Raw genomic sequence first — 17,719 nt, forward strand, 5'->3', positions numbered from 1 at the left:
CAGTTCTTACAGTATTTACATATATAAAGCTTCTAAAAGTCAGTATTTATATTATTTAATTGAAAAAGGAGGTATGAAAACGATAATAGATATTACTCCGAAAAACAAGTTAACTCCGAAATTTGTTCGGTTTTATAAATTCCTATATAAAGCCTTTAAAAGTCGTTACTAACTTAAATTCAAAGCGCAATTTGGTATACAAATGATAATAAGTATTACTCCGAAAATAAATTAACTCCGAAATTTGTTAAATTTTTACACTTCTCATATAAAGCTTCTGAAGCATCAAAAAAATGTATCCGAAATTTTTTCGGTTTTTAACAGTTCTTATATAAAGCCTCTAAAATAGTAGCGAAAAGGGGCTTAAGTTATAATAATTATTACTCCGAAAAATAAATTTACTTCGAAAGTTTACAGTAACAATGCATCTAAGCCTAACCTCTTATTTATTTCCGTAAATGTATTGAATTCCAAAAACTCGCTGAAGTTTAAAAATGCCGTTTAAATGCAAAACTGTGACAAGGCGATGTTAAATACATATGACTTCGAAAAATAACTTCACTTCGAAATTTTGTACCTAAAATCCATTTCTACTTCCAAAAACATTGTACTTCGAAATCAAAAATATCACTTAATTCCGCAAATAGAATGAACTCCGAAAACTAGGGTTTCTTTCAAAATGCCGTTTATATGTAAACCTCTGAAAAGTCAATGTTAATGTAATTTCTTAGCAAAACTTAGAGCAAATACGGTAATAAAGATTAGTACGAAAAATAACTTTATTCCGAAACTTTTTTCGTAGAATCCATCTTCACTCCGATTTTATTTCATTTACATGCTTAAATTAACACTTTCTCCAAAAATTAAATAAAATCCGAAATCTCGTTGATCTTTTAAAGTGCCGTTTATATATTAGCGATCTTATATATTCAGCGAAACTTTATACATATTTTATAAGTATAAGGTCGAAATAATACTCCGAAAATGTAAATTACTCCGAAAATTAAAATTACTCCGAAAATTCAACTTCTTCCGAACTTTTCGTTTCGAAAATAGTTACTTAGATGCATTTCTACTTCTCTCCGCTTATTAAATTTATTAATACTTCTAAGAGTAAACTTTTAGCTACCTACGAAAATTCAATGTACTCCGAAAGGAAAAACTTTTTCAATTATCAACAGGGCTTGTCGACGTTTGACATGCGAAGAAATTGCACAGATCGGACAATTATAGCATATATTGCTGTTTATGATTACAAGCTACAATAATTAGTATGACAATATGCGGGAATGTTGTATGTAAATTTGTATTTCTGTGGAAAATCCGCTGTGGTTTTCAGTTAAGAGGCAAATTTATTAAAAAATACTACGGACTGCATGCCACTATTCGGCGTAATTTGTGCAAATATTGAATTAATCATAAGTAAGAAATGACAAGCCGCGCCTGAAAATGAATTGCATTCGCTACAGTCACTCAAAAAAGTATGTACACGCTGGCAAATTGGTGCGCCGCTGCTAATCCGTCAGTCAGCGTTAAACAAGCTACAGCAGCGCACTGCACCACATATGTACTATGCTATGTGGCATTTAAATTTATTTTTTACCTACACAACAACAACAACACAAACAGTTGGGGATCCAAGTCGGCGCCGCCGGTTTAAAGCCGTTTGCGTGCAAAGTGTGAAAACTGTCAGCAAGCTTAAAAGTTCAATCAACTTTGTGCACGCGAATCGGCATAATGCATGACAACAACAAAAAAAACCAAAACCAAAAACAAAGTAAATGAATTGATATGACAAACACATACTCGAACACACGCACTTACATTTCAAGCTCCACAATTTATGGCTGACATACCTGCATTTCAGGCCGCCGCTGCTCGGCATGTCGCGCCACAATTTAGATGTGTTAGTGTGCTCAACGGTACAAATGAGAATTTAATGATTAAACCACATATTAATAAATATGTATTTATGTAAGTATATATGTATATGTAGAGAGAGGCATCAGCATCACATGCATGATACAAATTTTTGCTTGCATGTGTGAGTATGTTATACATATACTTACATACATAAATATAACACTCGAAATGTGGGTCACCGAAGGCATACAAACTCATACCAACAAGTATATGTATATATACATATTGAGTATATGTATATATGCGTTTAGCCGGCACGCCTAACCACGCGACACGCCGCTCAGCGTCATGCCATGCAATGCTAACGAACTAACAAAAGGTAAAAAAGTAATACAACAACAGTTATCACGATAATCACATGTGCGATTTAACAACAACTGTTGTGCCATAGCAAAGTAAGAAAAAATTATGATAATAATTTGACTAAAACACATCGTGCGGCATATTTTCATAAGCTTGCCAATTGGTGCCAAAAATAGTTTAAATATTGAATTGATGAGTCGCAAATATATGAGAGCACAATACATACAAACAGTATCCAAGAAAATAATAGATACTCGACAACATTTCTGACTATTCTTCGAATATTACTTCGAAGACTTCAAGAATTAAAATATGTACTACATATATATACCGAAGTCATTAAACATTGCTGGCAAGCTGCTTGAGTGAACTAGCTTTAAAAATAACTATTTATGGTTTTAATTAATCTAAAAAAATCAAATAGTGAGAGATTTAACTCAAAAATGTAGATTTTCTAATTGAATAAACAACTGGTATAAGTTGCTTCAACTGGTCTAATTAACCTAAATTGATATGATAAGAGCAAAGTCTTGTACGGAACTGGAAACAAAAAACTGGTATAAATCACTTCAACTGGTATAATAAATGCAAGCAAGCTGCTTGAGAGAACTACCCTTGGCACTGGCTGTTTTTGTTTCAATAAATCGAAAGGATAAACAAATTATAGATATAATACAAATTTAAAAGCATTAAAATCGAATAAAAAACTGGTATAAGTCACTTAAACTAATATAATCAAACGAAATTCACATCTTAAGAGCCTATATTTGTGAGGAATTGAAAGTAATATACTGATATATATATACATATAACCTTAACTAGCGTTATTGGCAAGATGCTTAAGCGAACTTACCTTAAAATTTTATTTAATTTAAAGAACTAAATAATAAAAGATTTAACTCAAATTTATAGATTTTTTTATTCAAATTAATACTGGTATGAGTAGTTTAAGCAATTATTATCAAAATAAATTACTTTTCCAAGCATCAGACGTTTCGAGTAAGCTAAAATTACAAACCGGTGTATTAAACTTAAACTGGTAGAAATCTTTTGTAAGACTTAACCTTTAAAAGAGCTATATTTAAAGTTTTCTTAATCTATTGAACTAAACAATAAGAGATGTTTTAAGATTTGCGAATAGAAAAAGCAACTGGTATAAGTCGGCTAAACTGGTATAATGTAACTAAATTGATATTTTAAGTGCAAATCTTTGTAAGGCAATAAAATAACAAACTGGTATAAATCACTTAAACTGGTATTATTAAACACAGAAGAAATAACTGCAAATTATGCCACTATAAGTATATATTTATATACGCTGTTATATTAAATTAAACTGGACACGCTAATTTTTTCGTTGTATAATTGTTGACAAAACAAGAAAGCAAGCTCAGAGAGCGCGCGCAGTTTTATCATATTTCTGCAACAAAAAAACATACTCATCATCTAAGTGTTTAGTCACCTATACTCTAAAATAATTTATCTGCCATAATATATATATATATATATGCTTTTTAATATCAAAATATTATATTTTAATTTTCGTTGACCATTTGTTTCTTTCTTTCAGACAAATATCAACTTCGGTTAAGACTTTACACGAAATATTCATCAGTTTGGGGTAAGTTGTAGAGAAATGTGAGTTATTTATTTACAAGTATAGCCTTATTTATTTATTCAGTGCGAGGTACTAAGTTCTCGCTGTTTGTTCTTAATGAAAATGGTTACAAATGAATTATTGGAAGTATTGAAGATCACAACTTTTTGCTATCTTTCGAATGACTTTATGGTAAAACTGTTCATATTGTGAAGCTATCCAAGAACAAACCATTTTTCGGTGTCTTCTTTGGAGTCAAATTGCTTCTGAGATAGACCTTGTGCCCTCGAACGGAACAAATAATAGTCGTACTGTGCAATCTCTGGGAAATATAGGACTTCCTATTTAGTGTTTCCAAGTAGATTTTAACATATTTGTCAACGTGAGGCTGAACGTTTTCATGCAACATAATAATTTGTTCGTGCCTCGCCTAGTACTGAGATCAAAAGGAACCCAAATACCTTGTTTCTGAATCATTCCCAGTGCAAATAGTCGCTTTGAAATGACTTGGCGGGCGACACTCAATTCTGGAATAACCTTTTACTGGAATCGTCCCGGATTCTCATCGAGCAACTTCTCCAATTCACTATCTTAGAAGGTTTTTGTCCTTCATTCAAGCAATGAAATACTTACATACTAGGCTATATTAAACTTTGCTATTGAACTCTTTAACTCATTGGCATTTACATAAAATCGACGAAAATATCATACATACATACATATACGTACTAAACTCTCAACAATTCGTCGATTAACAAATAATTACACTTGAAAATTTTTAAATATGTACAAATATATTGGCGAAAAGCTTACTTTGAAATTCTTTGCGCCTGCTACTAGCCAAATATACAGACACGCAAACGAAAATACAAATATTACATATATACATTTATGAACGGCTCTGGCAGCACCTTCGAAAGAGCAAGTGTTTGATTATACATATGTTTGTATATACGTACTTACTTTCAAAATTTTGATAGTGATAGTGTCGATAGTGTATCGACATGCTGCAGTGCTTGTATTGCATATGTTTGTGTTGATGTGTGGAATTGAAAAGCTCAAAGGCGTGACTTTGCCGGTGGCTCGATAAACAGTTTAGTATGTGTCAAATAAATGGTTAGTTGACGCTTATGCACAAATGGCTGCAGGTCAGCGACAAGCAAATAATTGTTGAGCGCTATATTAGAAAAAGTGGTGAACATTTTTTAATTTTAATATACTATACATATTTTATAAAGGCACCCATGTTTTTGTGTGCTTAATCACCATATCATTCACCATTAAATCATGCATTTAATTAAAGAATTCAATTGAAAAAGTGCCGCAAGCTGCTTTCAAGCAGCTGCTTGGTCAGGTGTAAAGGTACCGTATGCCTTTCTGACTGTGAAGTGAGTTAACTGTATTGCTTAATTTATTGCCACTGCATAGTACATTAAGCATAATGGTTTAGTTTTCAATGAAATTACAGATATATATATATATATATATATATATATGTATATATATTTTTTGTGAGTGCTAGGTACCTTGGTACGCAAATTGAAATTATTCGTTAACCCTTTTTAATTGTTTAAAAGTGTAACGTCGAGTCAAGCGTGACGCCTCAAATTGGGCCAGCTGACATATAGTACATATGTAGATATAAGTGCGCAGACACATACCGCTTTATATACGATATGGCGTTTAACTTTAGTGTGAATCCAACTGTTTTATGACAACAGTTAGAATTATTAAATTTAATCACTTAATAGCTGATGTACTATAAAGAATTTCTCTTACAAAAACAAGCCAAAATTCTAGAAATAAATTATACGGAAAACGAGGGCAAATCCCTTCATTTAATCGGTAAAGACTGTGCTTTTTTTGGTTAGAACTTTTATTTTAAATAACACAAATAACTGAAAAAATTACTGATACTTTTACTCTATTTTCTATGATATTTAATTAAAAAAAGCCTGTATATATCTAGCATTTGGGACTGCATCTCAAGAAAGCTATTTTGTTGGTGACCTCTTATTGTATTACATTTTACAATATATTCACCCTCATGTGGTCAATTGGACATTGACTGTTGGCTTCCAACTAGTCAGGTGAAGCTCGTTCTTACGCATGGATCACTGACTTGACGTTTATCCCACTAAATAAACTCGAGAGGACTTAAATCCCAGTCAAATCTAGATTGATTCGGTCAAGACAAACAGCAGCATCCTCCCTTGAAGAAAAAAAATATGGATCCACAATATCTTCGGTACTGAAACTACATCATCTTCGTTTTTTGTTTTTCATATAAAAGAGCAGAGAATGTCTTGCTCATTGCGAATTTTTCACATTACAAACATTTACGGTACTGTAGAGCTAAAGATTAGTCTCATTTCCAGTTGACTAAACTTTTTATATATGTAAATTTTACCAGTTTTCTATGCGAATCTCTCATACTCTTCTTATATATTAATTGTACTCAACTAGCGCCGCCAGTTCTTATGATTGTTACTAGTTCTGTGTTCGATACTCAATTTCGAATACATGTCTATATCCCAAAAGTATGTTTATACCAGTTTTTCTCTTTTAGAAGCTTTTTACATGTATCAATTCACATTCTTTCATATAGGTCTTGTACGTAACTAGCACTACATGTCTGCATCGCAAAATAAATTTATACCAGTTTTGTGTTTGTTTCGCATCTTTTTAAATTTATTAATTTTACCCATCTCGAGCTGCATATCTACATATTAGCACTTTGTTTGTACCACTTTATACCAGTTGTGTGTTCGGTTCACATTTTTCTATTTTGTTTTATTATGTACATCTTACGTTAGCTGTCAGCATTGCAACTTACTTATTATACCAGTTTCTTACATGTCTGCATCGCTAACAATATTTATACCAGTTTCGTTTTCGTTTCAACACTTTTTAAGCTTATTAATTTTACCCATCTAGACCTTCATTTTTATCTACTCTGTCTGCTAACTTTTTATACCAGTTTGTGTAATTTGTACCAGTCATGTCTTCGATTCAGATTTTCATATTTTGTTGAACTATGTATAGCTAACGTTATCTTTCTACATTGCTAACTATATTTATACCAGTTTATATGATTTATACCAGTTGGTTGTACGATTCAAATTTTACTATTAAATTACATATGTACAGCTAGCGGCAAATGTATGCTTCACTAAACATATTTATACCACTTTATATAATTTATACCAATTGTTTTTTCGCTTCCCCATTCTTTATACGTTTAATTGCACGCTTTATTGACAACTAGGCCGGTACACAGATGACAATTTTATAAGTCACATTTCATAATTTTCTTTTAATTTGTTTTTCAAATTTCAACAGCAGCAACTAGCTGTTGCACCAGCATGTCAAATCATAATGGAGTTGCAATGACGTGTTAGTGTTGCTGCTTTTGATGAACACTTCAAAAGGTGTCAGTTAATTACACACCATAACTACAACAATGGACATCAATTTGTTGCCAAACAGCTGTGTGACCAGAGTTGATGTTTTATTCGCTTATCTTTATAACGGCTTTTTTATTTATTTAACTTTTTTTTTTTTGTTTTTGATTTTTAATTCTTGTTTATTTTTATTTATTTTTCATTTTATAGTGGCTATGTAGCAAGCAGCTGCTTAAATATTTTTCGATTGCGTGTTCTTTTGTTGTTATTGTGGTACTTTTTTCATTCCCTTTTTTCAATTTAATTCCACGATAGCTGTTTTTAATCACGATTTTAATTTCGCTTACGCAACAGTGCGCTTTTTGCCATCTGTTGTATATTTTATTGTTTTTGTTAAAAAGCTGTAATTTCTTTCTGTTATTTTACATTGCTAAATATGAAGTAATCATACAAATACTTTTTTACATTTGTTGCTTCTCTTAATTACCTCAATTATTAATACTGTTTTTGTTCATTTCATGCCAAAGCTGGCGGTGTTAGTCTTTGTCTGCCTATATAGCTCATATATCTACAAAAGAACAAATATATCTCCATATATATTCAATATATATTTTATACAATAGATTGTCAAAAAAGTCCTGCGGTATTTTTATTGAATTTTTTTTAATTTTCAATTATTCATAAATTTTTTTTTGATGACTCATGCCCAGCTCTTGACCGATGCTACGGCTGCTACTATGTTGGTCTCTTTCGACCAATTCAGCGATTTTATCGCAGTTTTCGACAACAGGCCTACCGGAGCGTGGCGCATCTTCGACCACCTCTACACCAGAAAGAAAACGTTGAAACCATCGTTGTGCGATGGAAATGGAAACTGTATCGGGTCCATAAATTGCACAAATTTCATTGGCGTCTTGAAATGCATTTTTGCCTTTATCGTAGTAGTACTGTAAAATATGCCGTATTTTCTCTCTATTTTGCTCCATGTCTGCGACGCTATAACTCACGAACGACTTCAAAGGAACGACAATCAATCAAACACGTGTTAGCGCGTGAAATGAGCTTTCCAAAAAGTATAGCATGACCCGATGTGACGAACAAAACTAGAACTACGCGTTCTCAGCGCCAACTAGCGAAAATACCGCAAGACTTTTTTTACAACCTAATATTTATAAATTTTCCCATAATATTATATACCGTTGTTCGCTCATCTTTTTCACCAATTAAATTTTTTTTGTCGCTTTTTTCATTCCTTTTTCGTTTGATTTCATTTTAAATGCTGTCATAACAAAATAAATAATAAATATCACCAATTATTTTCCCATATGCGCTACCTTTTTTTTAATCTTTTGCAATAATAATTGCGGCACTGGCGCTTCATTCAATTGATTCGTTAAAAAGTATTGTAAAGAATTTGGCGCTCGCCATTTAATGGAACAATTCAACTGAAATTACCGCATTTTACAGTTAATTCAGGTGTATGAGCTTTTTATTAGCATTCATTTGTTAGTTTTTTATTTTCTATAATAATTATTACTACATTTCCATTTTTTATAAAAAACTATTGCACAAGTTATGTCTTTCATTACATTTTATATTGTGATTTGCTTTATAAAGAATTGTGAGAATTATTTCACTATGAAAGCGGGTTTGCTTGGCTGATTTTCCGATCTAAATGAATTCTTCGTAGATTGCACCATTGGCTTAGTCAATAATAATCCGCGTTCTTTTGCATGGCCACCACGGGTGCGCTTGCAGAAGTCCAAACGCTGAACCCAATTTTCGACGTTTTTCAAGCAAAAATATTTCGTGAGATAACACGTTCACCACACTTGGTTTGCAATAAATCGGTTGAGACATTCGCTGTGTGGCTTGTGGCTTGGAACCACATATTGTCCAAGTGTGTATTATCCAATTCGGGCCAATTCTCATTCACAGTAACGTGCCGGTCTTGTTCATAACGGAAGAATAACGCCACAATGACGCCACCGGCTCATAAACCGCAACAAATAGTATTTTTTTCGGTATGAAATGGTGATCAATGGAGTATTTTGCTTATTGACGAAACCATTAAGCCAGAAATGAGCAACATCGCTGCAGGTGATTTTTCGATGAAAGTCCGGATAATTTTCAAGTTGTTGCTTCAGCCCAATTCACAAACATACGAAAATTCTGGCGGTCAAGCCGTTTCAGTGCTTGCGTCAATTTGATCTTGTAAGGATGTAGAGCAAGATCTTTTCGCAAAATTTTCCACAATGACGTCATAGAGATGCTCAACGCTTGAGAACGACGTGTGGGATACTTATTTCAGTCTACATCAATATAGCGTCGTTTGCTGTCCTTATAGGTCTATTTTTGTATCGTCCCTATAGAAAACACATACTAAGCTGGATGCTTTCCAACCAAACTTCGAAAGTTTCTGGGCAGTCAATATCGATGTGTGTCTTCTGACGTTGTCCTAATCAACAACACTTCTTTCCTCTTGGCGAAAGCTTGCCGTTTCTGAACGGTTACTGACTCGAGTCGATCCATTTCTTGACGGTTGAGATCCGTACCAAGTTCGGTCGTAGAGGTGTAACTCATTATAGTGCTATTCTCATCAAACATACAGGAAACCCATGCTTACAGTTAGTCCTACTACCTTGGCTTATGCTCCCTTTGCGCCGCAATTCGAATTCGATTTATGATCGTTTTCACTTGATGCCGGGTTAAGTGACCAACTTCTCATAGCCGGTAATTATCCGCATCAGAAATGGATCGAGTTTTTTCGATTCAGCGTTTATTCCCAAATGGAAATTTGTTCAATTATAATTTTTATGTTAACCCTTGTGGCACCTAGTCTTATGTAAATGGTTCCAAATATGCTTTAAGTGCAATTTTCAAATCTTGGATAATCGAGGCAGTGCTTACATGATGGTCGGTGTCAACGATTTCCCTTACTTTGAAGCTAGTTTAGTTGGTCTTCCATGGCGTGTTGCAACAATCAAAATCTACAACGTTAAGATCTACACCGAAAACTCCGAAAATTTTGGAACTATTCAAATTTCCTTTTTTTTTTTTTATTAGAAACATGCATATACCTCTAAAATAAATCAGTTAATCTGAATTTACATACTGTCTCGTCTTTCAATCTTCTGTCTACTTAACATACACATGGTATAAAAATTTTAATCACACACGACGAGAGACAGACATTCCGAGACGAAATGCTTTACATTCCACGCCTGTCGACTGCTGGAATTACGCAAATATTTTTGCTCCCTTCATGCTGGCAGTGACTAAAATAATATTGGCAGCAACAACAACAGTGAAAAGATTTTTTAATGGTGCGCCCATCAAAAGCAAGTGGCAATAATGTCAAATGTGGCACGTGACTCGCACCCCATTGCACACAAGCACAATCGGCACCTCACATTGCCGGAATTTAACGAACACTGTTGCGACGGAAAGCAACAAAGTTTTTAACTGGTTGTTGTTGGTATGCCAGTCTGCGTGCGCAAATTATCGAGAACATCTGTGGTTGCAACAATTACAAGTCGCATATGTTGCCACTACGAAGAAGAGGTGAAAATTTGCAAAAGCAAAGTCTGAGTATGGTAATTAAAGTATTTACCACATTTGCAACAAACATCTGAAATTGTTGTTGCTCAACTCACTCTGCTTAAAAGTTTTGTGTGTATGTGTTAGGAGTACGCGGAAAGTTCAGTTTTGCAATGGTGTTGTTAATAGTATCTTGCGCGCGTAAAAATAGCAGAAAATGTAAAGATTTAGTCAGTTTAAGTTAATGAGCATAACAAATTATGTGCATAAATTTGGAGTCAATTTGAGCGATGTTTAATTACTAATATAAAATAGAAACAATAAGCTTCAGTGTGCTTAATTTCTATTTGGAAAAATATATTATTACCAAAAAAAAAAAATACTCCGAAATTTTTCGGAGTTAATTATTTCTGAAATATTAAGAATATGCTCGTTAAATAAAATTATTTGATGAAAACTATAATAAATTAAAGAAAAATTTGACTCCGAAAAATTTTTTTTGCCGAAATGCTTTGTGAAAAAATAAATTTTTAATAAAATGAGCATAGTAAGCATTCGCTTTTATTGCCTTATTTCAATTAATTTTTGATAGTGAGTGAATCGGTAGCCCTCTTTTCTTTTTTTTGCTAATTGAAGACGTCGTCTTTAAGATTTATTATGCCTATAAACATATGTATATTATTTTCATATTGCAGATAGAAAACTAATTTATTTGTTCTGGTTTCAAAAAAAAAAGTAGTCCTTCAAAAATTAGGAGTAGACGGAGACACTGAATAAACTTTTTTTTAAATATATTATATAATATTTCCATATTTGATAATAAGAGTTATTTGACTTATTCCCAAAGCAGTTTAAGTGTCGTTTTGAAATAAATTCATTTCATTACCTTCAAAAAATAAATACTCCGAAAACTTGAAGTTAACTGCGAAAATGTTTGTCATCCTAAAACACACAAACTTTATTTAGAGATTATTATCTTCAAAAAATAAATACTCCGAAAATTTGGAGTCAACTCCGAAAATTATTTATTCAACCCAAAATTGCGAAGTTTATATTGTGATAACTTTCGCAAAACAAAATCAGACTTCTAAAATTCACAAAGCGTTGTTATGTAGTACACACCAACGGCATTCCAAAATTTATGACAAAATTGCAAACTTCAATTGGATTCTTGCTTTGGCGCCATGAACATACAATATAGACTCATAATTCATAAATAAATGAAGTTATTGCAAGCATTATGTGGCAGATTGAAATAAATTAAAATATATACTCCAAATTGGACATGGGAACACACACATTTCCACCATAAAAATGTAGACAGTGTCCGCCTCTCCCAAGTCAACGCTAAGAAAATCCAATCAACCACAGCACTGCTAAACTGCGGCAGTAGCAAGCGCCTGCAACAACGACGAAAATTGTTGCTTTAAAGCAATCCAACTTGACCAGCAGTTTGAGTTGTTTGCTGGCGGCATGATTTCGCTTTCCGCTTCTACACAGCTTTTCGTTTTCGTTGGCAGCATCGTCTTCACAGACGCTGCGGCATCTTCAACAATTATGCGCTTCCCGACACAATCAACGAGCGCATTTTTGTTTGTTAGTAGAAGGTGGAAGGTAGCTGCACTGGGGTAGCATGCACGACAACGACGACTGCCGCACTGAGTTATTGCATGCAACTTTTCGTTAGTGGCGCGGCGCATCTGCCATAGCTACCGGCGCTTTTGGTGCGACGTTTTGAATGAATTTGGAGTTTCGAGTTTAAAATCAAAGCAAAACGTGCGAGAAATATTTTATAGCTTTGAAGTATGGTCTCGTTGTTGTCGTGGTTTTTTTTTTTTCTTCTTTTTCTCATATAAGATAAAAGCATTTTTCAAGTTGTCGGGCGGTGAGTCTCCACTGCCCCCTGCCACTTTTATACCACTTTTCGTGGCAAGTCGTAGCATGCTGCATGTGCCATGTGGCTGTGGCATCATCCACCAACCGTCGGTTATCTTTTTTTGTGGCAAGCAACGAATTTTGATTTGAAAAATGCGCTTAACGTCATAAAAAATCATTAATCATTCATAACAATGAGCCGCGGTGCTGGTGGACTGGGGGCCGCCTTTCATTGCGCTGTGGTGAAAAAATAATTGTAGTGATGGTTGCATAAATTGTCGGATGATGTGAAAATTATAGCCAAACATTCCTTGGTTTGGATTTCTTGAAGAAAAGTAAAAATGTATACGTGCATTTTACTCTGTATTATTTAGCTTTGAAAGGCATCATCATAATAGGAGCATTGATTTTTTTAAAGCTGTCAATATCGTGAAAGTGGAGGTCTGTTTGATAATGCTCTCTTTGTGCTGAATCCACCCAAACAATCACTCCGAAAAGTATTTTATTACGAGAAGAATAAAAAAAGCACCACTGGCCGTAAAAGATACTAAATATATTGACGTGCAAATGTCTAATATGCTAGAAGAGATTGTTTTATACTCAAATTCAGAAAAAAAAAACAATCACTCCGAAAATTATTGTACCTTGAATTTCTCACTGGCAATATAAGATATTAAATACATTAACATGCAAAAGTTTAGTATGCTAAAAGAGTTAGTCTTATACCCAAATTCAAAAAAAAAAAAAACAATTACTCCGAAAAGGATTTAATTTTGAATTTATAAATCAAAATTCTTCGCATTCCTCCATTTAGTGGAACTCCTTAGCTGAAGGTTTCAAAAGATTTTGCTCCAAGAAAAACAACAAAAAATACTTACTCCGAAAATGATTTAATCTTTAATTTATAACTCAAAATTCTTGGGATTCATTCATTTAATAAACTGTTTCCTTAGTTGGAAGCTTTAAAGACTTTTTCCACAGAAGGATTTTCCTTTTTCATTTCAATAGTATATACTCCGAAAGTTTTTAGGTTTTCAAAACACTACTCCGAGAATTAGTTCGATTTTCTATCTGCGTTTTAAGAAATAAGACAGATTAGAGTGAGTGAGAGTCGATTTTAAAATTTTTGTTTTAAATGTGTCAATACGTTAAATTTTTGTTGTATTTGAAAGAAAATAAATGAAAGGCGGCTTAACTCCGAAATTTTTATATTGTGCAACCTTTAATTTTATTAATTTCGGATTTTTTAGAAACATAATTTAGAAAAATATTTTGTTAAATTTTTGAAGTAAAAATATAAAAAATGGTAAACACCGAATTTTTTAATTTATAAAATTCATATTTTATAGAGTTCAAATGGTTCAAAAACGAAATATCGAAGAAATATTAGTCTGAAAATTCTAGTAGCGTATTTTTTATTTCAAATTTCATATTATGTTTATGCAACTAACTTTGAAATAAAATTATTATGCTTATGCAACTAACTTTGAAATAAAATTTATTCAGAAATTGATTTGACTCCCGAAAATATTCATAAGAAAATAATTTATAATTAATTAAAACTCCGTTATTTTTATGATAGGACGTAAAAAAATTATTTAAATAGTGCGTATTTCGAAATCCAAATATTGTAAATATTTAGTCTGATAATCTTATTAATATATCCGTTAATTCAAATTATGGTAAGAATAATGATTAGTTAACCAACTCCCGAAGTAATTTTACTCCGAAATTATTTTTAGTCGGAAAACTGTATAAATATATATTTTTTTTCAAATTGTATTAAGATTAACTCCAGATTTAATTTTACTCCGAAAATTTTTTTTCCGAAAAATTTCGATATCAACTCTCATGAATAATTAAAAATGTTGTCTATTAAAAAAAATCTTAGAAAATAACTCCGAAAACATTTTACTACGAAAGGTTAAAATCATACTTAAACAAATATTAAGTCCGAAAATGATTTTTTCTTCGAAAATTTTCATACATAATCGCATTAAGTAATTGAAACTTTTTGCTCTGACTAGACCAAAACAACTTCTGAGCAACTAATTCCGAAAATGACTTTACTCCGAAAATTATTTCACTCCAAACACGTGCTGTGTGTACTCGCTTCAAGTATTTAACATTTTTGTTTAATTCCTGAATCGAAATAAACTTCTGAATAACTAACTCAGAAAATTATTTCACTCCGAAAATATGCGGCACATACCCGCTTTAAGTAATTAAACCTTTTTTGCTATCAATAAGCCAAATTCATCTTTGATTGAATTTTTTTTGCTTTACTACTCCTAAAACAGCAAAAGTAATATAAAATTTAGAAGACTTATAGCAATGAACGCCCACTTTTTCTGGCCATAAGTATTAATTACTAAGCATAATCACTGCTCATTAAACGGCCAAAGCGCATATCAATGATTGTACGCCCACAACACGTTATAGGCACACCAAAAACCTGTGCGACCTTCAACGTAGCATTTCGTATAACTTTTTTTACAAACAAAAAAAAAAAACTATTGCTGCAACACCTCAAAAGCTATTAATCGGGCATTAAGTGCACGCACTTGAAAATAAATCAAAAAGTCAAACAATTTTTCAACGCCACTATGAATGAGTACAACTTTATAAACAAAATCGCCGCTGCGACACGCCCCCAAGATACGCATTAAAATTGCGAAAATGAAAATGAAAAACACTTAAAGTTACAAAAACAAGGCAATATAAAAGCATAGTGGTTGCAAAGCGTAGCACGAGGCTCAGCGGTGGCACTAGCGCGCCACCGCGTGATGAGATTGATGAGGGCGACCAGTGATTGTATAAATGTGTGTACAAGCGCTACAAAACCGACTGGATTATGAGCTGCACTAGAAGGGAAAAAAAAAATTAATGTTCTCGGTCACGCACTCAGGAGGGCTGCCACTTGCGCGAAGCTACGAAAAATTGCGTTTAAATGCTAAATGTGTCTTAAAGTGACCGGCAAAATTGCAAAAACAACAATATTAGCACGCCTGCAGACTCCTGCTTTGCGGCGAAGTTCACAAAAAAGCAGCTACACGCACACACTCACGAAATTACTTAGTTACTTATGACAGGAACAAGCAAGCGGCAAGGAAAAAAACTGGTATCAGAAATAAAGAGACAAAAAAAAAAATCAATTTGATGAGCTCCATTATTTAATCTCTTTTGCCGCAATTTTATTGTCGGTCACCGCGCAGCATACACGCCGAGCGTCTGTAAACTCTTACACACACACATATACTTATATATATATGTATCGCATATGCCGCCTGTTCATCGTTGGCTTGTCGCGGCGAAGTCGCACCATGACGGCGTGTTAAATTGTTTAATGAACTACAATAATGTTGATAATAATATTTAATATACTTACTAGCCAGCTAGCAACTGCTCAGTCCGCCATAAACACACACGCTTGCACCCAGACTCCATCGCGCAGGCTAATAAAGCCTCGGCGTTCGTGCTATTTTGATGCCAAAGGCTATGACTAAGTTGTTTCATATGCGTTTGTTATGGCGTTGCTTCATGATGATGTGCATAATGTTTATTATAATGTGTTATTGTTGTTTTTATTAACTCTGATATATATAATATATATACATAACCACATATATAATATTCAAACATAACATATATACCCATAAAAATATGCCTAAGTGCCGCGTCTTTTGAGTCTATTGAATTTCATATTCTCTAAGTTCACCCATAAGCTATCGATTTTTTGTTGTTACCTATCGATTGATGGACCATGTGGGTGGCGCTTGCGTTATTGGCAATATTTTGCGTTATTTTGTGCGTAGCGGATTTACGCTTGTCATCACATTTGTAATACATTTTTCGTTATTCATTTCTTTTTGAATCATTTGTATTCTTTCATTTGATGCTAATGCCTACTGTTCGGAAAAAAATAGCAACAATAAATAAAAAAAAAGACGGCATTGTGGAAAACGATAAAATTTGGCATATATTTTTTTTTTTTGTTTTTGTTTTTTTTTTTTGTTTTTGTTTTTTTTTTTGTTTTTTGTTCTGTTATTGAGTAATAATCGAGCAGTCATTGGGAGTTTGCCGGTATTTTTTTATATTTTCCACAATACTTGTATAAGTAAGTCTCGAACCGATAAATTTGATTATATTTACTTTACCGATTATTGATTATGCTAAACTTAAGCTATGACAATGAAAAGGTCTCCTTGGAGGGCTCTCATGAATCCTTTAGGTTTAGGCGTATTTTCGCAAAGAATCCAATTCCCTTGAGAGATGTTTTTAGAACTGTGTGTAGTGAGTAGTTCCTGCATGCTCTCTTCCCGCTTAACCTATCCATGACAGTAGTAGAAGGCTATACTGCCTTCTCTTACTTTTTAGACGAGTGTCGTCTTACGTGACCTATGAAGTATTGTAAGGCACTTAAGGCACCCAGAGCCGACGTCGTTATACCTACCCAATTCAGCGTGCCACAATACTATCATGCAGTTAATTGGCGACCACCTATTCGAACAGCGTCAGATAAGGCCACATTCTGGATGTTTGAAGGCACTTTAGAGTGATTTTCGTCCCGAAAGCCGGTAATAGCTCTCATGTCAAAGCTAAGAACCTCTAGCCTATCAATGTGTCTCGTTTCTATTGAAAATGCTAAAGAGGGTCGCGGAACTGTAAATTAGGTTTAGAATTTCAAGCAACGCTATATTAAATGCTCCGAAGCTTACAGCAAAGACAGGTCGGTCGACATTGCCTGACTTGCAGTCGGTCGTATCTTGGCTGTAGAGAAACCTTATACATACAGATTATTCTGTACCATCGACCGCAGTTGGTTATTGGAACTCTTCATAAATTCGAGTCCACAGCTAATTTCAAGCATATCAACTATAACAATTGCTTTGCGACAGAACGGTTTTTCCGGAGACGCGCGCTTTTTGCAAAGTACATAGGTGTACACTTTAAGCTGCCGCCTTTTCCCCTTTCATCCTAGTCGTGAAAGATCTTTTGAAGGAGAAACCCTTGATGTTACTCTCCCCTCGTTGGGAGGATTTATTCTACAACCGGTGGACAGGTGAGGTGGGTCTTA

General features: G+C 33.5%; 1 long non-coding RNA gene across 1 annotated transcript in view; it reads left to right on the plus strand.

The window, feature by feature from the left end:
* The window catches only part of LOC108977052, a 138,175-nt gene that overhangs the window by 54,428 nt on the left and 66,028 nt on the right, over positions 1–17,719 (plus strand). Inside the window, exon 3 of the long non-coding RNA XR_001994005.1 lies at positions 3,797–3,847. This is a non-coding gene — a long non-coding RNA (uncharacterized LOC108977052). The remainder of the gene's footprint in view (positions 1–3,796; positions 3,848–17,719) is intronic.

This window comes from Bactrocera latifrons, unplaced genomic scaffold (assembly GCF_001853355.1).
Source record: "Bactrocera latifrons isolate USDA-ARS-PBARC rearing strain unplaced genomic scaffold, ASM185335v1 scaffold_83, whole genome shotgun sequence".
NCBI classification, from domain to species: Eukaryota; Metazoa; Arthropoda; class Insecta; order Diptera; family Tephritidae; genus Bactrocera; species Bactrocera latifrons.